The 24,584-nt window shown below is 45.3% G+C and overlaps 1 protein-coding gene across 4 annotated transcripts in view; it reads right to left on the bottom strand.

Annotated features, from left to right (window-relative positions):
• DENND2B (DENN domain containing 2B) overlaps positions 1-24,584 on the bottom strand; it is a 1,065,289-nt gene that overhangs the window by 470,280 nt on the left and 570,425 nt on the right. Inside the window, exon 1 of one of the 4 annotated variants that reach the window (XM_085648134.1) lies at positions 1,933-2,194. The exons of the other annotated variants lie outside the window; for them this stretch is intronic. The gene's annotated coding sequence lies outside the window, so the exon portion shown is untranslated. Of the gene's footprint in view, positions 1-1,932; positions 2,195-24,584 lie in introns of those variants that run through there. 4 annotated transcript variants of the gene reach the window in all.

Below are 24,584 nucleotides of genomic sequence, written 5' to 3' on the forward strand. Positions count from 1 at the left end.
CTCCCATGGACTGGCACTTGGGTGCTGTTCCCTCTCCGCACGGACACACCGCCCATGTCTAAACAAGCCACACGTGCTGTAAATGCTTTGCTCCCCATAAACCCCAACCTGTGATTGCTGCACCTGCTTCCTGCAGAGGGCAGAGTAGAGATAGAAGTCAGACTGAATCACATTTTCCTATAGCCACATTTTCCTATGCTGTGCATCAAATAACGTAACATTACGTGTGGCGGCTCCCACGCTATGGGGCAGGAGCGTCGCCCCACTGCTTTTAAGTAGTGCAACGTAAAGGAAACAAAATGATAATAACTTTGAGTTATTATCATTTTATGTTTCAGTGCTGCTTTGCAGGCGGGCGGGCTGCTCTGCTCTCGAGGAGTGGTTTGCCCACTCCTAAGTGCGCAATGACTGTTTGGTCGGCTCTCTCGGCCACCCAAACCAGCCATGCGCACTTTCCAAGTTCTCCAGGCAGGCTGCATTACAGCCTGCATTGGAGAACATACCCAGGCCCCCAATCCCTTGCTGAGCGTCGAACCGAGATGCTCAGACCAATCACAACGCTGCTTTGAAGGGTTGTGATTGGTCAGGGATTCTGGGTGCTTACCAATCACAATGCTGGTCAGGGCAGCCTGGCTGTGCTTCCTCTTCCTCGAGTCAAGATGAGGAGAGCAGCAGCAGAGATGCGGGACCCAGGGGCAAGGCATGTTTTTTTTTTTTTTACCTTGCACACCACACCCCTTGTGCCCCCCCTCACCCAATCTCCCCTCCTGCATTCGCACCGCTGCCTGCCAATTTGTAAAGCGAACGTACGCCCAGAAGGGTATCTTGGCGCTGAATAACAGAAGTTTATTGTTACCTAACTCAATGGTAATCATTTTAGCGACCTCAGAAGGATGAAAGGCTGAGTGGACCCACTGGGATTTGAACCTATAACCACGAGGGCAGACGTTACAAATGAGTTGGGTTCGGAAAAGGCAGCTATATCCAATTCCTCTTTAGATTACCTTAATCAAGTGTTCCTCTTCTTTGACGTCACTCCCCCACAAACATGTTTAAATATGCATTGATGTGAGCACCTAACTCCAATTTCTGCGCAACAGGCAACAGATGCAGAATCCATCTTGGTGTAATCCAAATGTATAGCCACGTGAAGCAAATGCATTACACCACCTTTGCGAATACCCACCATGTTACTGCTATGCGGCTCTCTGTCTAATATGCATCGCCTGTCCCAGCAGGAATAGTGCAAAGATGGCCAGCTCCCCGGGCGGCACTGCATGTTCACCTGCAGCGGTCTCCATCCGCCCCATAAAAGGACAATCGGTCCACCTCTGATCTAACTGGGCCCAACTGTCCGGGCGCTTTATCACGCTACAGCGGACTGGAAAAGGGGCATTACAAACAGACACATATGAAGGCCGTTGTGTTCGTGCACAAATCGATCTCGTTATAAACAACACACAGGGAAAGAGCAACAGTGCGTGAGTGTCTCCTGTTCTGGCAATCTTGCACAAGAGCCGGGCTCTTTTGTTATGTGACATTTTGCATCAACGGCGAGTGCACAAACGAAATTTGAACCTGGTGCAAAAATGCCATTTGTATCTGTTGACGTGGGCAAATGATGTTACAAAAGTGTTTCACAATTTTCAGGTATCGGTGCACCTTTGCAAAGTTGCTCTGCACTGGTCACAAGTGTCTTGTCCATGTCCATTACCTTGTTTGTTTAAAATGCGCACGGCTACATTTCATTATGAGTGATAAAAATACATATCTCTCTCCCAAAAATATGTGGAGTTCATGAACGCATCTCCTTTTGCTCGTTGGAAACGGAAGAACCCCCAGTAGATCACCGTTCACAACTGAAGTGGAGCATTCAACAGAAGAGCAGAGAATGTAGCGCCCAGACAGCGTCAACGGACTTCAGCCACTTACCGGCGCTACTACGAGCTCGGGATATGTACCATCCCGTCCACACCCAGCTCGAAATTTCCTTGCTCCGGTCTCTATAGAAGCAGCAGCCAGCTCGGACTCCTAAAACTGCCTCACTCGTTGACCTTCACAGCACGCGCCGCACTGCAGGGCGCCGCAAATCCCACTGCAATTGGGGGGCACCGCATTTTCAGCGGCACGCGCGTCACTGGCACAATAAGCAGGTTCCTGCTTCAGCTGGACTGGTCTGCCTATTCAGCTACTCAAACTCGAGCTGGAACTCCCCTGTTGACTACGTGCACGTCACATATAGATAAAGCGTCTATTGCCTGCTCGCATGCCTGCTAAAGATAGAGTTCAGTGCCAGCGGTTTCCGCGCACCCGCTTTGTACACCTGGCCACACCATGTTTGCATTGGCTCCCTCGGAGGAATGTATTTCAGGACACGCCCTCTCATTGAAAGCGCAGCTGAGCAGGTTAGGTAAAAGGTCTCCACTAGCACTAAAGCAGGAACCCACACAAGTATTGCACAATGTGTACATCAGGGGTGCAACCAGACTCCGAGCTCGGTGGGGGCGGGCCTAATGATTTGATCAAAGGCGGCATAGCTATTTTCAGAACCTGGGTCACAATGACTAGTTGAGAGGTTCCCTTTACTGCAGTGGGATGACAAAACTGGGGGGTCTCTCAAAGGGGCGTGGCCGGTGTAATTAGGGCGTGGCTTAAAACAGATATGCCAAAAACCTGTGCTGAGCATAGTGTCCCCACGACTGGTAATTTGCTGTTTCTATCAATACATCCATGTATTTAATACAAGTAACATTACATCAACAGCAAGCCAGGACTATTGGCTTTGTCAATGGTTGTTAGTTACTTAAGATAATTAAGCAACAACTATGACCTCGTTGTATAGGATACTGAAAATGCTTCCATTCTGAAAGATGAGACTGTGAAAGAACTATAACGAGTCCCTTTGAGCTTACATCAAAGGCAGTGAAGATTGGCACTGCTGCAGAGTTGAGATTGTTTTTTCATCCTGAGGGTGAGGGCAAAAATGGGGAGCCCGATAGAGACCCGTCTCAGCCGATTCTTGTTAGATCAGCACCGGCAGGACCCGGCCCACTTAAAGTCCTGGTGGTATGTAAACTGCATAATCTGGACAGCACTATAAGACTCAGACTGCCGAAGCTATATTCAGTGGTCCTACCCGGTAACCCCGAATTCCAGCTTCCATGTGAATTCATGCTTTTGCTATGCTTGGCAAGTACCACAGCCTCCTGAAAACAACTCCTATTTGGAAAGATGTTGGTGATAACAGCATATGATGAAGCACAGAAACCGAGCTTAAAATGTGATTATCTATGATGCATCTGCAGCACAAGAATTCGAGTGATCCAGTGGGATCAGCTGCTGCAGCTGTCAGTTGCTAACAATGGCAGTGTCTTTGGTATTGCTGCTTTTGAGGTTCATCAAGGCAGTTGCTGGATCAGAAACTAGACATGCTCTAAACTAAATGTCCTGCACAGTTCAATCAAAAGGAGGTCTGAGAGGCTTAGGTTGGTCAAATGATCAAGCATGTATTGCCTTTCATGGTCAAAGGATATGTAGTGTCAGGTCCACTTTGGTGTTTTCGTCATCTGAAATCCAGGACTGCACAGAACCGACACCCCTGCAAGCATCACATATATGAGCACAAGTGACAGGAGAGTAAAAAATAGTAATGATTTCTGAAAAGAGTTACTAACAATGCAAGAAGAGGACATTCTACAGCCTCAAGTCTGTGGACTTTCTACACAATGTTTTTACAGATTGTTTTGGTGCATATATTTAATAGGAATCCCCGAGTGTGAGCAAAAGGATCATGAAATGTGACTTCTTGCTGTAATGCACAGTAAAAGTATAGCAATGTACTTCTAGAAACAAGGTTAGTCTGGCTTCTTAGATCTGAGATGGGGTTATATCAGAACAATTATGAAAAATGTTTTGGATAAACAGGAGTATTTTGCACAGCCCCTCTTGCAAACCTAACTTGCTTCCTCCTACCTCACAAACAACTATTAAAGACCTAAAATCTCCAAAGCTAATGGGCTATGTCCTCCCAGGCCAGATCTTTATCCAACACGTCTACTGGCAATGACTGAAGCAGTGCTGAACAGCACGGCTAAAACGAATTAAAAACAAATATGTTTAACTGTGTGCTCCCCCATCCTTTCTCACCTGTCCCCCCCCCCCCCCACACACACATTCTTCTCCAGTTTTTAGAAAAATAAACAGGGGAAGGGGCTGGGGACCTGGCAGCACAGAGGGAAGTAGGGCAGGAGAGAAGGTCTAGGTGGGGGAGAGTATGATGAGTATGGAGACAACAGAGGGCGGGTGGGAAGGGCTTCGGCAAGCACTCAGGCAACAGACGGTGGACATGCAAGCACATGGAAAACGGAGCATGGGCAGGAGGGCCTGGGGCAAGAACACAGGCAAAGGAGGGTGGTCAGGGTGTGCTGGCGTAAGCATATGAGCAATAAAGGGTGGTCAGTAAGGGTTAAGGCAAGCACACAGACAACACAGCATGGCCATGAGGCACTGGGGCAAGCACATGGACTACGGTGGATGGGTGCGAGGGGCAGGGGAAGTAAATGGAAAAATGTATGAACACAGGGTGAGTTGGAGATGATGGGGCAGCACATGGACAACAAAGTAGGGTTGGGAGGGGCAGCGGGAAGTACACAGACAAAACAACATGGGGGACTTGGAGGAGACAAAGGAGATGGGCCAAAAACACGCAAACTTTCGTAGAGTGCTTGAACAAAACGAAAAAAGTAGCAACTGAAAAAGTGAGCCGTGGAAGAACACAGTAGTGTGTCTATGCTCCATGGAGGGACAGACACAAGAAGAGAAAGGTAAGCCTATGGAAGTTGGACAATAATAAGCAAGCCAATTAAATTTACAACAAAGACAACCAATGGTAAGCAGTGGGCGGCCTTTAAGCTCATTGCAAGGAAACAAAAGGTATTGCAAGAGGTGAGAACTTGAAAACCATAGGTTCTGAGGGTCGTCTAATTAAACATCCCATTTCCAGCATAATTTCCCCCCAAAATAGAGTATAGCATTATAGTCCATTGATAAGAGATATACTGGTCATTAAAGTCCCTCTTCTGCGGTTATAGGCTTGAGCAGCAGTAAAGGTCCTATAATGAGGGTGTAGTCCTAGTGCAAAAGGTATAGCCTGTAGCAGAAGGGCTATGGTGCTATTAGAGCACTCCACTCACTGTTGGTAGAACGTTCTGAATTAAACTGAGAAAAAAAAGAAAGATAAACATTAGAATGTAGGCGAGAAAGATCTATCCAAGCCATCACTGGCCTCCTGAAAATCTATTTTCTTCAATGAAGCTCCTAATATTCCAATGCTATAAAACAAGTGGTAGTTCAAAAATTTCACATGGCCTTTCCCAGCACCATTCTTTACTTTAATTTTGCTTCCCTACATTTTCATGGAAGGAGCACTGTGGGGAAAAAACCCACATCTCACAATCTTAGGACATGTAGACCAGGACTAGATCCACTATAAGTGCTCATAAAACAGTGCTTCACTAAGGGCATGGAAACCTTGCATGATGAGGCAGCGGGCAGATCACTCTACTGGCTAACGTCTCAGGCAGCAGGTGAGACGATCTGCCAAATATCACATTTAAACAGATATGTGGAAATGCAATTGTTTTGCTGCCAAGCATCACTTTTTGGGTTAATGAAATGCACACTTTTTGTTATCAGCTACATGCCTTTCACTCTGGAAAAGTAAATTAAATACCTGAAAACAGAAGCTTACCATGTTCAAGGAAAAACACGCATTTGCCCTGAAATATCAATTTGTTTTAGTATTTGTTTTCAGTACATGAAGTCACAACCAGCATCTTACAAGGAATGGACCCCATTAAGCCATTGATGACCCACAATAAACCACGATTTACCACCGTATGACAGGGTCCATGTTATACAGAGATGGGCACCATCATGCAGCGGATGTCCACAACATATCAGGAATTACTGCGATTATGTCAGGGCCAGAGTGAAACTGGTAGTGGTAACCTTCATGCGTGGAATGTCCACAATATACTATGGCAGCGATAACCATTATATCAGGTTAGCGTTATAAAAGAGACCGGCACCATCATGGCATGATGCCCACAATACACCAAGAATTGCTAGCAGTACATTGGGGGTATACATTAATTCCATTGATGATCCCAACATGCAAGGAATTAGCACTATTCCATCTGCAGTATTATATTGTGGTTGCACCATTATTCGATGGATACATAAACAAGCATTGGCATAGCCTATAGGTCTCGCTTTTGGGACCTTATAAGTGTTTAGACAGAGCTATTGGCTTTGTTAATGTCTTTAAGCTGTGTTGTAGAGCATTGTGAATGTTGTGCAGCATGTTGAAAAGTTATAATAATAAAAGTGGTATAACCATTTTTATCACCCTATATATAACCAAGAAAACTTTATGTACAACTGAACGTCCCTAATAAAAACAGAATTAACACGAACAAATGTGTTCTAGTTTTTTGTCCATGCAATGCTGGCAACTTTTCTCTGCCTGTTCTAATGCTAATTTGTTATCATTTTTTTGTTATGGGGGAGGAGGATATAAACAACGGGAGGGTGTAGGCTGGGAAATAGTACCTCAATTACAATAGGAGCAGTGGAGTGACACTAGGGCAGGCAGGCACGGGAGGCAGATGTTCATGGGAGAGAAAAGACACAGCACAGATGCACAGGAGACAGGTGGAAGAAAGAGATGCACAGGAGATGGATGGAATAGAAACACGGGAGACAGAGTCAGATCGATGAAGGAAACAGAAGCATAGGGGGCAGAGGAGCACGGAAGCCAGAGATTCACAGGAGAAAGGGAAGCATGGCAGAGATGCACCGGAGGCAGATGGTAGAAAGAGAAGCATGGGAGGCAGATCAAACAAGCATTGGCCCTGCGCGAAAGTGAAAGCAGCGCGGCGGGTGAGGGGAGGGGCGGAGAAGCGTTGAGAAAGCAATCAAGTGAGAGGAAATACAGATGGCAACTGATGCTGAAAGCTGGCGGTTGCGCGCGTGCACGTGCGTGTGAACGCAAGCGCTAGGCCAGCCAAAGCAGCTTGTGGTAGCACTTTTTAATGCCCCTACTAAATGTCTCGCAGGGCAGCGCATGCATTGGCTCAGGGAGACCTAAAAAGAGGCGTTTTTTCATGTCTGATACCATGGCTTCAGTAAAAAAAATCAGTCTTTTTCTTTGAAACAAAATAATGAGTGCCATAGTCAGAAACCAAAATATTTGGACTTCCCTCAACAGCGAACACTTTGTCTAAAAATGTAATGACAACATCAGTAGTGGGCATTAAAACAAAATCACAGATCAACAACTAGTAATCTATAATAATAAGAAATGTCATATCACCAGGTAATCTGTGAAATAGTCCTGAAAAGTCAACTGCTAACTTATACCAAGGCTTTTCTGGAAGTGTGTTCACTCCAGCTTTGCACTTGCTGAGCTTCCAATGCTTATCAGACAATAAACACTCCTTACACTTAACAACATGTATCCATCCCCGACTTGTCAGAAAATGTTTCGGTGGGCTGCTGTGACTCGAAGAGAATGACGCTTTAAGAAAAAAAAAACAGTCCACCACTCGTTGCCAATAAAATGTAGTATCCAAGTAGTAATGAGCCTGCTAAGAAAACTGCGGTCTTCAGGGTTTTAATTGGGACACGGAATTAACAGCCCACAAAGGTCAAACATGGGCCATAGAGCTCGCTGCCATCCAGTGAGCCAGTCCAATGTGGAACACCTCACACAACTCAACAAGCACTAAAGCAACGGAACGCCATGGCGCTCACTCAAAAGAATACAGCAAGTAAGCAACAGTAAGAACATAATTTACACACTAGTAACACATCCATGTTACAATAAATACACAGACATGCTAAATAGCGTAAAAGCACAACTACAACAAATGTCCAGCCAAAGAACGATGGTTCAATCATGAATGCAAAACATTTAAGGATCGGTTAAACCAGTTGAGAAAAAAAGAACTGCTCAATAAATATACTTCCATGACAAGCATTACCTACAAGAAGCTGATGTCTGAAATAAAAAGAGCTTACAGAAATATGCAGAGGTGCTGTCGCTGCTGTCGCTGCTAGGTTCGCAATACGCACAGCAATAAGCAGATCTCCTGGTTTCAAAGGTGTAAAGTTCGGGGAGCAGCAAGTGGTTGCTCACAAGCACCCCACCAGGAGCAGGCGTCTTCACATCGGCTCTGCCCTGCACTGAAGGCTGACTCCCGAGGTACAAAGATGGAACCCGCTCTCAGTGACCTCACATATGGGCCTTATGACAACAGGGATGATGCATGCCGTGGAGCGCACATGCGCACTCAACACCAAACGCCTCAAAGATAAAAATGCTTTGGGTTAGCGATTGTGCGAAGGTGGCTGAAAATGAGGGACCGATGTGGATGTATAAATAATGAAAGGCACTTTTTTTTTATTCCGCCGGTCTCGTGAGAACTCCGAGATAACAATACTATACATCATTATTGGTACCGTTTGGTGGCATAAGGCACCTTATGAGCTATTAAGTAAAACAATTAACAGTGTACATCACTAGAACTGAAGAATCACAGTAAAAACAACTGCATTAACCTGCATTCCCGGAAAGCATTACACAAACTGTTAATGTAGCATTCTGTGAGAGGAGAGGGGTGTGGTGTCCTCTGTTCTGCCTCCTCCTGCAAGTGGTTGGTGCAGTGGCAATGCCTGGATTGTTAGTGTGCTTGTGACTGCGCAGAACGGTTGGTGATTGTGTGCTATGGTTTAGTTTGCAGAACGTATGGGGATCGCATGCTATGGTTTAGTTTGCAGAACGTATGGGGATTGCGTGCTATGGTTTAGTTGCTCCTTTGGGGTCAGTCAGTGCCAGGCTGAGCAGAAGGAACATTACTTCCGGAGAAGCTTTATATTGTCTATACTGTACCACAAGCAACTGAATTTAAACATGCGGCGTAGATTGTATCTGATGACGTACTTAGCTGTGCGAAAAGTGAGCATGGTCAGTAATATAACAATCTTCATTTTGTAAATGTTCACTCCTGCGTTGAGCCAGATGTTCGGCGGAATCTCGGAGCACCAGGGGTCCCTTGGTTGCAACACTACCCACAGCTCAGACAAGCGCGGTCCGGCTGCAAAAGTGACAAGCATTGGCAGCGAATTCGCAAGACACGCGGCCACGATTTCGCAAGACGCGCAGCTGTGAGACGCGCTCTGGGGAGACGGAGGGGCAAGCAAGACAGAGGCAGAGCGAGGCGCGCGGGAGAGCGAGAGGAAAGCCATTTGGCGCCTCTGCTCGTAAACGCGAGTCCGCGCACATGCACGCAAGCTGTAGGCCGGCCATGGTAGCATTTTTTGAAGCCCTTACTAAAAGTCTCGCCAGACCAGCGCATGCGCTGGGTCAGGCGAGACCTAAAAAGGCAAAAACTACCACAATTATACCAGAGCTAGTATTATGCAAGTGGTATGCAGCATCATGCAAGGACTCCCAAAATATCTTTAAAGTCACTATTGTGCCAGGACAGGAATTATGCAAGAAGTACCACCATTATGCCAGGGATAGAATTATTCACTAAGCAGGGTTGACCACAATATACCAAGAATTACTGAGCGCAATAGAAAGGCACGCCTTACACAAGTTGTGGTCAACATCATTCCATGGATGCTGATAATTTGTCAATATTATGCCACAGCAAAAATTAAACCACGAACGGGCAACATTATGCTGCACATGGCCATAACATTCTAAGAGTTAACACTAGGAACAACATTATAACCTCTATGCCATGATGCCCACAATTTGGCAAAAATCTTTCATTAGGCTGGACCAACATTATTAAAGGGGTGTGCAAATCACATCAACACACATGCACACACACATTTGTAAGGCGGTGAGGCATCACAGTTTTATCTTGCTTTCACACCTCTCCCTAGCACGCTTCCACTCAGCTGCTGGTTCTGTTTCCCATTACTTGGCAAGCCCTGCACTAATAGCAACTGTGTGACTCATAGTTCAGAGTATGTTAGACATCCAATCAGCTTGTCGCAAAGCTGCATGGTAATTGACTGTGTTACAAGCCCTCGGCTGATAATCTCAATGTAAGTGTCATCCCCCTGCCTCCTAACTACTGTGTAACAACCAGGCCAAATTCTTCAATGACAAAATCACCAAAATTTAGATCTCCCTAGACCACCACCCTCAATCCCGACACAGCAAGTCATCACCCATAACGAAACCTTACCAACCACAGTTAACTACATGTTCCCCAAAGTCGAGATCCCTCTTCTGTCAACCACCAAAATAAGCCTATACCCAAGACCCTCCTCTTCTCCCAAGAGTTGGAAGGACTTCAACCCTCTCTTCGAAGATGACATTTCCAGTGTGATTGCCAACTCCAAACCCTCCAACCACTATGCAGACCCTCTACCTGCTTCCCTGGCTAAGAACCTCGACCTCACCCTAAACCCACTGTGGACAAAGATCATCAACAGCTCCCTAAACAACGGATTGATGCCCGACTGCCTCAACCAAGGCCAAATCACCCCCCTTCTAAAAAAACAAACAGATGCTGACCCGAAAAATCTCGAAAACTTTAGGCCCATCACCAACCTTCCTTTCCTAGCTAAAACCCTGGAGAAATGGGTTCTCGCCCAACTGAACCAATACCTGGAATCAAACAACCTACTTGACTCACACCAATCTGGTTTCAGGAAGGGATGCAGCACAGAAACCGCTATACTGAGCATAACCGATGACATTCACAACTCCCTTGACTCTAACAGATGCTGCCTACTTGTCCTCCTCGACCTATCAGCTGCTTTTGACACAGTAGATCACAAGCTACTTTTAGATGCCCTACAAAAGCATATCGGAGCAGATCACAATGTCTTAAAATGGTTCTCTTCATTTCTGCAAAACCGATCCCAATTCTTAAAAATCAAAAACTCGATGTCCGACACCTCACCCACAACTCGAGGTGTCAGTCAAGGTTCAGTCCTCTCCCCCACACTCTTCAACATTTTACATGGAACTCCTCACTACCATTCTAAAACAAGCAAATATCGCCTACCACCTCTATGCTGATGACACCCAGCTGTACCTCGAAATATCCTCCCTTAAAGACATCCTCCGATTCAACTCCACACTTTCAAAAGTAGAAAATTGGCTAACCCTCAACCACCTCAAACTCAACCAAGATAAAAACGAAATTCTTGTCTTCTCCAATCAAGAACAACCCCCTCAGAGCCAAGGATGGATAAACAACCTTGACTCCCTAAACTGCGAACTTACCCCAGCAAACTCAGCTAAATCTCTAGGGATCTTTCTAGACGCAAGACTTGACATGAGCCCCCATGAGAAACACCTTAAATGCAGCAGCACGAATGATCACAGGTTCCAAGAAACACAACCACATCACCCCTGCATTGCAGGACCTACAATGGCTACCTATCGAAGCACGCTACTGTTTCAAAACAGCCTGTCTCACCCATAAAGCCCTACACACAGGCAAACCGGACCATCTAGCAGCCAAACTCACTAAAGCTGGACAATCAAGAAACGTAAGAAGTTCCAACTCCCTCCTCTTAATTCCCCCCAAGAGATATAAACAAAAAGCCCTCTCCTGCTCTTTCTCAGGGAATGCCCTAAAAATCTGGAACTCTCTCCCTATTCATATCAGGACTAACCCCTCATTCACGAATTTCAAGAGAAAACTAAAAGAATTTCTCCTCAAGCATCATCCCAATGCCTCTGGTCAATAACCTCGAACTATGTAACCTCCAGTATTCTAGATGCTATCACTGTACTTTACTGTTTATGCTTCTATACTTGTAGGCTGTTGTAAAGCGCTCTGATACCCCTCGGGTCGTGTAAGCGCTTTGTAAAACTCCAAATAAATAAATATAAATAAATAAGTGTCATATGGGGTACTGTCATTGGATTTGGAAAGATGACATACATAGAGCTGTGGGACATGATTTCAGGCACTTCCACTATAACAAAACATCTGCGATACAAAACGGTTAAAACTTTGCTTGAGTGATGAGAAGGCACAGGCCACCGGTTCATGACAGATGGATTGTTATTGTCACTTTGAAATTCTAGGACTCTGCGATGGATACAATGCACAGCTTCAGACGGTAGTGGGGATAGGGAAAATCCAAGATAGGGTACCTACTGCCCAAGCTCGTTCTTTGGTGAACTGCCTTGCCTTCAACATACAGGTGAAGTGGACAGCAACTCTTCTTTATGTATTGATCATTATAAACATTTTACAATAAAGGTGATTGCTCAAGATAAGTACAGATACGTATCTGGATCTTTTATAGTTTCTTCAGTTCTTTTGTTTAAAGCATGGAACTATTTGTGGTGAAAGAAAGGCTTTCCCCTTTATAGCTTTCACCTGTGCTCCTGTAACACGTCTGTCTTGGATCATAATCCATGACCTACGAAAAGATCTGTGCTGTACTCCCACGCTAAGACAGTGCCATATGTAAACACCTGCAATCAAATGAAAAATGCAAAACTCTTCTCTACTTTTTAAATGTATCATACCTCATCATTGGGGGGTACGGTAACAGCATATTCTGCTTTTCACTCCCTCATGACTACATCCAGGCATGATAAGGATGTTCATTCCTCATACTGAAACTGTCAGAGAAATTTCTGGTTCCCAAGTTCTTTTTTTAAATCCACTGAATTAAAAAAGTAAACCCTGGCTGGAAGCCATTTCCAAGATAGGACCTGACAAGGGCACTCCCTGAGGTAAGACTAGAGCCTCCACAAGCAGCCAAGCATCCAAACATTACATGCATTCATCTTCGCCAAGCACAAGCTAGGTCTTAGGGCGCCTTTTGCTCCATTCCCTAGCACAATGTCTCACTTTTGTTTTGTCTAAGCTGTTTTTTGAACTTAGGCTGCAAGTACATCTTGACAACTTTGAATTGTACAAACAATGAAATTTAAAAAAAATACAGAGTTCTTGGAAGAAAGTTTTGCAAACTCTTCCACAGCAACCACGACACACTGTTTGTCTCGGTTGTCTTCTTTCCACTTGGAAACATTTAATTTATTTCTATATTTAGACTATTTGTACGTCTCTACATACTGCTGAAAGCCGTTTCAATGGAGGAGGTGAGGGGATGGATGGTGGGATTCAGAGAAGGCATGGGAGTAATTTAGAGCCTGAAATGACCAGGAAATGTACTTTGCTCTTCCATGGCAGCCTAGGATGGTGAAGCCTTATAAGGATCTACCAGAGTTGTATGATTGGTTGATATAAAACGTTATTAGCTGAGAGTTACAGGGTGATTCATGAAAGTGGGGGCTCATCAGCTAGCCATAGATGTCTGGCTGGCCACTGGGCAGGGAAGATGATGCTTGAGGGGGAGGGTTAGCAGGTCATCGTGACCTGCTGATCACAGATATCTGGCTGTGCAAGTGTGGGACTATGTGCTTTGAGAGGGGAGGGTCAGCATCTAGGGATAACCAGCTGGCCATAAAGGTTTGCCAGTGGGAACCATTTTGATATAAGCCAGCAGATCACCTGGTCATCATTTACTCCCCAAGAAATTGACGCTCAGGCATACTTGAACGAGGCAGAACATTGACCTCTGGCAGCACCTTACCCTATTTGAGCAATACTTCTGACAGTGTCACATGGTGAAACCTACTGGTATGTTATTGTGATCACCCTGGACAATTTAACAGGACCCTGATTTTATCAGTAACACCCTTGAACATTTCAGCAAGAATGGTGTGTAAATTGCAGAGCCTTCGGGTACATGTGCAACCATTTCAATGATAATTATTCCTCAGCACATTTATTTTAGTAGAATGCTCCTTGTATCCTTCACATTGTAAGTAAATATAATTTGCATCAAAATTATGGCTCCTGGTAGCTGATTTTTATGGACGTTTTTCCTTTGCATCACAGTGTATCAGACTACTCTTGTGGTACATACAGTAGGTCTCGTCTGGCAAAGCGCATGCGCTGTCGCTTGTGAGACATTTTGTTAGTTTACAGTGGGCTCATAGTAGGTTCATCGCTTACAATTGGTTGGCTTCATCACCACTCCAATTTCCTTGCTTCTCTTTGGTCAGCATGGGCAGCTTCAGTTCCTTTTCATGTGTTTGTCCCTCCCCTTTAGCATGGCCTAAGTGGCTGTGTCATTCCACTGCTTGTGCTTTCGGAGCTTTTAGTTGAAGCACTTCATAAGTTTCCTTTCAGACCAAGGTCTTAGAGAAGATCATCAACAGAGACCTCACCAAATACCTCAACGGCCACCAACTCCTCGACATCACTCAGTCTGGTTTCACATCCAAACACAGCACAGAAACTGCCCTTATTGCTTCTACAGATGACATCCATATGACTCTGGACAGAGGAGACACAGCAGCCTTCAGCCTCCTGGTCCTCACCACAGCATTTGAGACAGTCTCCCACCCCACACTCATCCAATGCCTTCGTGACATCGGAATCCAAGAACATGCAGTCTGCTGGATCTGTTCCTTCCTGACTGGAAAGATCGTACTCCTCGGACACCTGCGACCTCACCTGCAGAGTTCCGCAAGGATCCTCCCTGATCCCGACCCTCTTCAACTCATGCATGATCCCTCTCGCCGGCATCATCCGCTCTCACGATCTAAACGTCCTCTCCTATGCCAATGACATGTAAGTCATTCTCTCCCTCATGGACAAGACACCCTGTACCCAGTTCAAGTTCAATGATCTGGCTATTCAGGGAATAGTGTCATACCGGGCCATCCTACAGTAGCTGCGAACATGCTGGGAGGCCGACAGGTAGCCATACGCTATATAAAAACCACAGAATGTAATAGAATGACTGTATGACTGAAATCACCCACCTGATGAAAACCAACTGTCTAAAGCTGAATACTAACAAGTAAATTGTGATCTTTAAATTAAATTATTTTAAATTAATTGTGATCTTTAAATTAAATTGTGAATACAAACAAGTAAATTGTGATCTTTGGGAAGAGCACATCACTGCGGGACTTGACCTAGAGGCCAACAGAGATAGGACCGAACCCCACCACCCATGCCAAGAAACTCAGGATCACAGTCGACCGCAAACTCAACATGAGCGCCCAAGTCAATCCTGTCACCACCTCATGCTTCCATAACCTGAAGATGCTGAGGAAGATTTTCAAATGGCTACCAATCTGCACCTGGAAAACAGCCATGCATGCCCTGGTCACAAGCAAGTTGAACTACGGGAACGCCTCTATGCCGGGATCATCAGAAAATTCACTCTCAACTTCCTACACTACATTCAGGTCACACCACACCTGAAGGAGCCCCACTGGTTCCCCATTCACAAAGAAGCAACATTCAAACCCACACTTTAAAGGTACTACATAACAATGACCCAGCATACCTCAACAATCGCATCTGCTTTGAAATATCTTCCAGACACCTCTGTTCGTCCAGACTCCTTGCTCAAATCCCATGTATACGGAAAAAAAGATTCAGTGGTCGTGCCTTCTACATCAGTCTTAAAGAGTGACATGACCTGTTGCGACACATAACAGCCTCTTCCTCACTTCTTGAATTCTCAAGAAGCTGAAGACCTGGCTTTTCATGTAGTTTCCTAGGCCCTAGGTGTAGCTAGACAGACTCACACCTGCTCAGCACCAGGATACCCTCCTTGGTGATAGTGTGCTCTACAAATTTGCATAACATAACAACATAATATGTGTTTGCAGGCCTTCTCCCTTATGTGCTTCTCCCCCTGCCCCAGGGTCGCTCTATCTTACCTATGTGCTTTTGTCTCTTTCTCCGTGTTATTGCTTGCCCCACCCGCTCTCCAAGTTATTACTTGCCCCACCCGCTGTTAGTGTTGTTGCTTTCCCCCACCTGCTGGCTTTGTTGTTGCTTGCCCACCGCCAACCTCTGTATTGTTGCTCGTTACCAGCATGTTGTTGCTTGACCCACCACCCACCCTATGTGGTGCTCTGTGCTGTTGCGTGTCCCCTCACCCATCCTCAATTGTACTCTGTGCTAGCGACTACCCTCCCATCCTGCATTGTTGCTTTCCTTCTTATCCCTTGTTGTTGCTTGCCTCCATCCAGCATTTTTTGTTCCTTGCCCCCTCCGTGCAGGTTTGCTTGTTGCTTGCCCTCATCCCGCATTGTTGCCCCATCCAGCATTGTTTGCTGCTGGTTGTTCCCATCTCATGCTGTTTGTTACTACTCCCAGTCCCATGTTATTTATTACTTGTCGCTGTCCCATGATGTTTCTTGCTTGTCCCAATCCAGCGGTCTTTGATTTTTGGCCCTTTCCCACATTGTTTGTTGTGCACCCTGTCCTGCATTGTTTGTTGCTTGCCCCTGTCCTGCATTGTTTTTGCTTGCCCCTGAATTTTATTGTTGCTTGTTCCCATCCTATGTTGTTTGTTGCTTACTACCTATCATGCATTGTTTGTTATTTGCCTCCCATCCCACATTGTGTTTTTGTCCCTTCCCACATCGCTTGTTGCTTTCCCCCTATTGGATTGCTAATGCTTGTTCTCCAGTGCATCTGGTGATTCTGCTAAACACACAGTTTTTACGATAGGCACATACATGCATTTACTGCTGCAAAAGACAGTTACTCAGGCCCCTTTGTAAGGCCGAGCAAACAAGAGTATGTGCTAGCACACAAGTATCGCTTGTGAGACACTGTTAACAAAAAAAGGGCTTGGAGTTCGCCAATTGCTTACAATTTGTTGTCTTGAGTGGCACTCTTCGTTACAGCCTCATAACTGCCACCGGCAGGCCTAGCATCATTTCCACTCCTTTGTGTGGAGCAGGGACCAAGCACTGATTGATTCAACTTAATCAGTGCCCGTCGACTGCTCCTGATGTGATTTAGGTACTATTTTGTTCTTTTTAAATTCCAGTGCCCTGCAAACAAAAGGCGTGTGACTGTCTATTTTCTATAACTAACTTTCTTGTATTTTGCCAATTCTTCTTTTCTAACTTTGCACTCATTTTTTGTTTTGTTCCTGCACGTGGGTGCTTTTCTCAATGATAAAGATTATCTTGTTTTATATATTGCAGAGACATTGCTTCTTTTTTATGTGTAATTTTTGAAATTATGCATTGCAGCACACCCAATCCATCCCACTCTAATCCAAGCCGCCCTACTCCAATCCATGGCAGTCCACTTCACCTCACCACACCCCATACTAATCCACTAAATCCAATCTGCCCCACTTTCCCCAATCCGCTCCAATCGTCCTAACCCACCCCACTTCAATTTGCCCCACTCCAGTCCAAAACATTCTTCCCCACTACAATCCAATATAATCTGCCCTGCTTCAATCCAGCAATCCAAAACAATCTGCCCCACTCCAATCCAAAAAAATCTACCCCACTTCAACCAGCCCTACTCCAATCTAAAATAATTTGCCCACTCCAATCCAAAACAATCTGTCCCACTCCAATCCAAAACAATCTGCCCCTCTCCAATTCACCCCGCTCAATCCAATTCACCCCACTCCAATCCACCCCACATCAATGCAATCCATCCCACCTCAATGCAATCCACCCCAATCCAACCCACCCCACCCCAATCCAATCCAGTCCACCTCATTCCACTCCACTCCACACCAATCCAATTCATCCCAATCCCATCTACTCCAGCCCACTCCAGTCCAAATCTACTGCACTCCAGTCCAGTCAACCACAATCCAGCCCACTCAAATCCAGTCCACTCCAATCCAATCCACACTGCTGCAACTCACTCCCCGAAAATCCATCCCACTCCACTCAATCCACCCCACTCCACTCCAATCCACCACACTCTAGTCCAATCCAATCCATCCCACCCCAATCCACTCCAAATCACCCCACTCCACTCCACTCAACCTCACTTCAGTTCAGTCCAACCAACTCTACCCCAATCCAATCTATCCAGCTCACCACACTACTATCCACCCACTCCAATCCAATCCACACACCCCACTCCAATCCATCCCACTCTAATCCAATTCACCATAATCCACCCCACTCCAGTCCATTCCAGTCCTTCTTAATCCACCCCACATAAATTCAATCCACCCCACTCCAAACCCCCTTTATCCCTCTCAATCCACTAAAATCAAATCCACCCACTCCACACCAATCCAATTCACCCCACTCCAATCCAATCCATCCCACTCCAGTCCACCCCACTCAAATCTACCACACTCAAAGCCACTTCACCCCACTGCAACCCATTCCATAAAATCCACCCCTCTAATCTACTCTTCCCATCACACTCAAACCCAACCCACCCCAATCCAATCCTTCTCAATCCAATCCAATCCACCCCAATCAATCAAATCCTCAACACTACAATCCACCAAACTCCAGTCGATCGCACTGCAGTCCAATCCACCCCACCTAATCCACCCCAATCAATCCAATCTACCCCAATCATCCAATCCAGTCCACCTCACTCAATCCAAGCCACCCCACTCCAATTCAACCTGCCCCCAAATCAAGCTGAATTGACCCCTCTCCAATCCACCTAATCCACCGCACTCAATGCAAGCCACCCCACTCAATTAATTTCACCCCACTCCAATCCACCCCACCTCACCTCCAATCCAGTCCAGTCCAATCCACCCCAATGCAGTCCAATCCACCCCAATCCAGTTCAGTCTAATCCACCCAATTCCACTACACCCCACTCCAATTCACCCCAATCCAAACCACCACATCACACCACAATCCTATTACTTCAATCCAATGCACCCACCTCAATCCAATCTAATCCACCCCACTCAATTTCAATTCACCCCTCCACTCAATCAACCCCACTCTACCGCAGTCCAATCAACCCCACTATACTCCAACCCTATCCACCACACTACCTCAATCCATGTCAACCCACTCCACCCTATTCAACCCCATGCCACTGCTCTCTACGACACTCTCTGCCGCTGAACCAATTAGCTCTACTCCCCTCTACTGAACTCTACAACACTCTACTACACTGTACTCCAACAAATCCACTCTACAACACTCTACTCCTGCACTCCACTCCATGACACTCCACACCAGTAATTTAGCTATGCTGAACAGCAGTGACACTGGTATACAACATCACAAACACATTGCCAAAGCCAATAGTTCTTGTATAGGTACGACCTATTGGCTTTGCCAATGCTTGTATATTATTATTTGTTTATGAGACTGCTCACTCGACTCGATGAAGTATGGCGACGCTGCTACAGCCCTTCCAGGTCTGCTTTCAGTTCTCTTTCTGGTAGGTGTTAAGATCCAAGAAGTAACATTTCATAAAATCTGGATTGCAGATGATTACTCCTAAATTTTATAAACAGTTAGCAGTGACAGGCGTTTCTGCCCAAGGTTTAATTTATGATTAAGAAAGTACGAATTTTAAGGCATATGTGCTGGGTTGAGGCAACAGTCTGTGGCGTCTTTGTGTGTGGTCTCACCACAACAGTCCAGAAATGCACTAAAATTTAGTTTGTGCTCAGGACAAAAAAAAAATCAGATGCATACTTTTGTTTCCTCGAATATTTATCAAATGAGGTAAGACACTTGAAGGTTAAGAGATGGATGGCGGTAAACAAAGCTTACACACAACAGATGTAACGAGGCAGAGAAAGGACGCTGAGGCGCGAGGACACTCCAGGTACGGTTGCCGCGTGACACGCACATCTGCGCTGCACTTCATTCCTCTCTTTCAAAAGTAATGATTCTAATATTGAGGGTTCCAAAGTGAGCCTGCACAGGCTAAGCTCTGGTTGGGAAAAGGCAGCATGCTGAGCCAACACTAAGAAAAGTACAGTGTGCTAGACGGCTGCAGCTTGCGAGGTTCCGCCACACACAAGCTACCAAAAATGAAGTCCAAGTGGGGGGGGGGTGGTAACAGCTCAGAGGTATTTACCATTCCAGCCTCAAACCGCCGTAGAATACTGGGGAAAAATGATGCGGGCCAAAGAAATGTTCAAGCATATAAAAAAAAGAAAAATAATATTTGAAACCGGTTGGGCGAGCCAAACCAGGATAATTACAATTTTAGACACGTTACACTTTGGAAGGGCAGAACTGTAAGAACGACCCTGACCTTTTTTGAATTTTTATTTCCTCTACACTGTAGCTGCGGCGTTATTCAGAGGTGAAGATTTTTCTGTTCAGGTTAAACAACATTTATTCAGCAAAGGAATCCATACGCCTTTGGAATGCATAGAGAGATTTGTTGCACACCGAGAAAAATGCGAGTACGGCACACAATAAGGACAGGACTCCTCAAGATGCACCAGGATGCTTAGTTGCTTATGATTAATTGTTCGCATTTTTTATGCTATAACTGTATAAGCTTTGGATGCGTTTAAGGTTGTGACAGATATGTTTCATATGTACTTCACAGCGGACACAATATATGAAGTAGTGACATTATATTTGATTTGTCCAGCACAACAACCAACACGCGTTTCATCTTGTTTCAGGGGCTTTTTTAAGGCACCAAAATAGATTTGCAAAGGTCCAGTAAAAATATCTTGGCGCAAATAAATGCAGTGGTATTTCAGTATCTTGCATTTGACCTTGAAGGTAAGATGCGGCAGAGAGTGGAATGGATTTATAGTTGATGACTGTGAGAGAAAACTGTATTTTTGAATTTATATGCTTCTCTAGGCTTTTAACTTTCGTTTTAACTCCGTTTAACCTCTATGCTTTTAACTTCGGTTTTTTATTTCGTTTAACTTTTACCTTGTTGCTTGTACCTGTAAGAAGACTTCCTGCCATTCTGCTAATTTGCACTCGTAACGCTTCCTGCTAGCGCTGTTTGCCAAACATTATCAAGCACTGATTGGCTGGTTCCTAACCAATCACTGCGTTGCCCCCAGGCATTTAAATGCCGGCTGCTACGCGGACGCCGCCAGGAGACAGGACCCCTGCCCTTTTGCTGCCCCACCGATTAGTCTATTCACATGAGGCGTTGGTTGATTTTTCAGATGTGGCAGCTTGTGGGGATCACAGCTTTACCCCATAGCCCTGTCCTCCCCTCTGCGAGCACTGCACTTTTGAGATCAGCCCACACTTGTGCGTATCTAATCTTGATCCTAAACACAAGAGCCTCACTATCCTCAGCCTTAACTGCAGTTCTTTAATTAAACACCATGCTGAGGTGTTTCATCTTCTCCAAGATCTATCCCCTGAGGTCCCATTTCTAACTGAAACTTGGCTCTCTGATGACTCGGTGGCGATTCCTGCCCTGGCCCTACCAGTTGGGTATGCTATAAGATGCCTCAAAAGAACCACAGGAAGCGTGGGAGGCATAGCGATTGTATATAATGCCGCCTACACCTGCATCCTTGTCCCTATTGACATTGTCAATAGCGAAAGTGCCCTTCAGGCCGCCAACTTCAACATCGTAGGGAACCTGAATCTCCATTTAGAGTCACAGGAGACCTCGGATACCCGTGCTTTTGTGGGCGATATGGGAGCATGTCAATTAGCTCAATTGGTCCCTGGCGCCACCCACATAGCCGGCCACCTCCTGGACCCAATTTTTTCTAATCTTCAGTCTTTGAAGGTGTTGCCCCCCCCTGCCTATGACCTGGACTGACCACTTTCTTATCCAGAAGATCTACCATAAATTGGTCTGCAAGACCAGAGCCGCATACTACACCACCCAGATAACTTCTAGTAATAACCCGACTAAAACTACTTTCTCTCTCTTAAAAGACCTAGTAAAGCCCTCCGTCGACACCGGCAACACCATATCTTCGAATCTGCAGTGTGAGGCATTGGCTAAATTCTTTATAGAGAAGGTAGAACGCATCTACAGTAGCCTCCATCCGGGGGTTATCCCTCAAGCCACAGATCGGGCTAGCTGCGAGTCCCACATGCTCGCAGTGCTTACCCCGATCTCCCTGCAAGCCATGGAAGCCCTGTTTAGCAAAGTTAAAACAGGATCCCCAGCCGACCCTATGAAACCTGACACTTTCTGGAAATATCAGCAATGTCTCCTGCTTGAGTGTCTGGAGCTAATAAATCTGTCCCTTTCATTGGCAGTGGTCCCTACGCCATGGAAGTACGCCAAGGTGGTCCCCCTATTAAAAAAACCATCATTAGACATTTCAATGCCAGAAAACTACTGTCCCATCTCACTGCTTCCATTTCTGTCCAAAAGTTCAGAATCCTATGTCAACTCTCTCTTATCTGGAAGATAATTCTATTCCTAATATTTCTCAGAACGGATTCCGGCCTTGGCATAGCACCGAGTCTGCACTGTTGGCAGTCACGGAGCAACTACGGACTTCCTTGGATGCCAGCCGAACCACAGCATTAATCCTGTTGACCGGAGTGCAGCCTTTGACATGGTCTCCCATGAGATCCTGCTTCTCCGGATGAAGGAGATCAGTGTCAAGGGCTAAGCCCTCTCTTGGTTCGCTTCTTTTCTGGAAGATCGGACCTTACAAGTTTCGCCCTCCCCCTTCCACTCTCGCACTCATCCACTGCGCTGTGGGGTCCCCCAGTGTTCAGCATTAAGCCCTACTCTATTCAATGCTTATGTGAGGCCGTTGGCGTTGCTGGCCAAAACCCGAGGCACGTCCCTGGTGTCATATGCAGATGACACCCAGCTGTTGTTTGCTTTCTCTACAACCCCAACCAGGATTCAGTGAAATTTAGACAGGATTGGACAGTAATCTCGGAGTGTATGGCTGCTAACTATCTGCAGCTTAACTCGTCCAAATCAGAGATTCTTCTAGTCAGTTTATCAGTAGGGAAGGTGTTGGACTTAAATTCCAACAGCAGTCCAACAACGCGACTCCTAAAGCAACTTGTAATGAATTGCGCGGTAAAGGAGTGCTTGGTAACATCGCAGTCAGAGTAATGACTGCAGAGTAATGGCGGGTCGTGGTTCTGCCTGTGGGGTAAAGGAGGTTTCCCTCCGAAATGTGACTTTAAATCAATCCAGTAAAACATATCTTAGCATTCATATTTTTATAATTATATAAACATCTCCAATATTATACCTCAACAGTCTTTTTCTTCTTTACAAATGCAACAGGTTTTACAAATATTTCTAATAAAAAATAATTGCAATTTTAAACTTCTACAAAGTACTTAAAAAATAAGATTATTTCAATAAAATCTCCCTCACTGGGGGACTTATCTTCACAAACCTCTCTCCTTCTGTCACTGACCAGTGAGCTCTCTAAGTGTTACTCTTCTGACCAGGAATTTCAGACTACTGAACTCCTGCTTAATAGCGAATGCAAGAAATTATAACAGACGTTCTGTAAAGGATCACATTATGGGGCTCCCAGGGCTCCCACCTGCAAGCCTTGCCAACTGGCACATTGTTCTACATCATGTCTAAGTCGGCTCTACCTTTTCCAATGTATAAGACCTGTGGATATTGGTAGATCTCCATTATAGCTCTATTGTGCATTAATTACATTTATAATAAATATTAAATTGTGTGACTGTAGCATATAACAAATAGCTAAGTTTAACAAGTCTAACAGAACTACACTTCACATCATTCCAGCAAAGTAAAACTACATATCAGCAAATTGGTCAGTCTACAGTGCTCTGGCACCACGGAGCGCAGCACCGTCCCACCTGCAGGAAACAACTGTGCCACTATAGTAGCAAAATAAATTGATAATAATGTTGCGTTATGATCATTTTATTTTTCCTTTTTGAACTGCTCGGAGAGCAGTGGGGCAATGCCCCTCAACCTGAGCGGATGAGCCTCCCCTGCCTTCACTGGTTTTTGATGTTACAGTTTTCCATGCCAATGTTTGTCAGCTCATTTGCTTGAGTCGGATGACATAATATTGCCAACTCATTATGGACTAGCACACTTTTGAGTCCACGCGTCACAGTGCGAGGTTGGACACAAAGCCACATTGGCAGCACCCCTCCTGAGATCGGGTCACATGAAACCTCTCAATGTTATGTCTTTAGCTGAGTGGGGTAGCCATCAAAATAGGGCTTATCAATATTCAAAGCCATATCTCTTCCACCCATTTCTGCCTCTCTGTGCTGCACCTGTCCAAATAACACCAGAACGCAGGGCTTTCACATGGAGGGGGCAACAAAATGAGAAGCAGCTCTTTACGTATAACTTACACTTTTTTATCCAGTTCTATTGAGAATTAGCTAATCACCTGCCTCCACCTCATTAGTGATGCTGTTTAATTTCCTGGACTTTTGTGTGATAGCCTAAGGCATTCTGGGTGTTGTGGTCTTGTATTGGTTCCAGTGATGGAATTAACCTAACCCACCCAGTACTGAATCCACCTGAAATCAATGATTTGTAGGTGAAAAAATTATCAAAGAAGACCGTTCCTGCTGGTGGAAGGAGGCCTGCCAATCATTTTCTTTCACCTACCCGTGTTTCCAACTCCCTTTGGCTATAGAGGACAAGAGTGGTGTAGATACTTAATCCAAAAGACTGACCGACAAATGTACCTGCAAAAACGTGTTGGCACAAAGAATTTTAAAATGAAAATGGAGATTTACAATAACAAAAAACTAACATGTTAATAGAGAAAGGATCTATGAAATTAAATGGGCCTGT

Source organism: Triturus cristatus, chromosome 3_2 (assembly GCF_964204655.1).
Source record: "Triturus cristatus chromosome 3_2, aTriCri1.1, whole genome shotgun sequence".
Taxonomy (NCBI): Eukaryota; Metazoa; Chordata; class Amphibia; order Caudata; family Salamandridae; genus Triturus; species Triturus cristatus.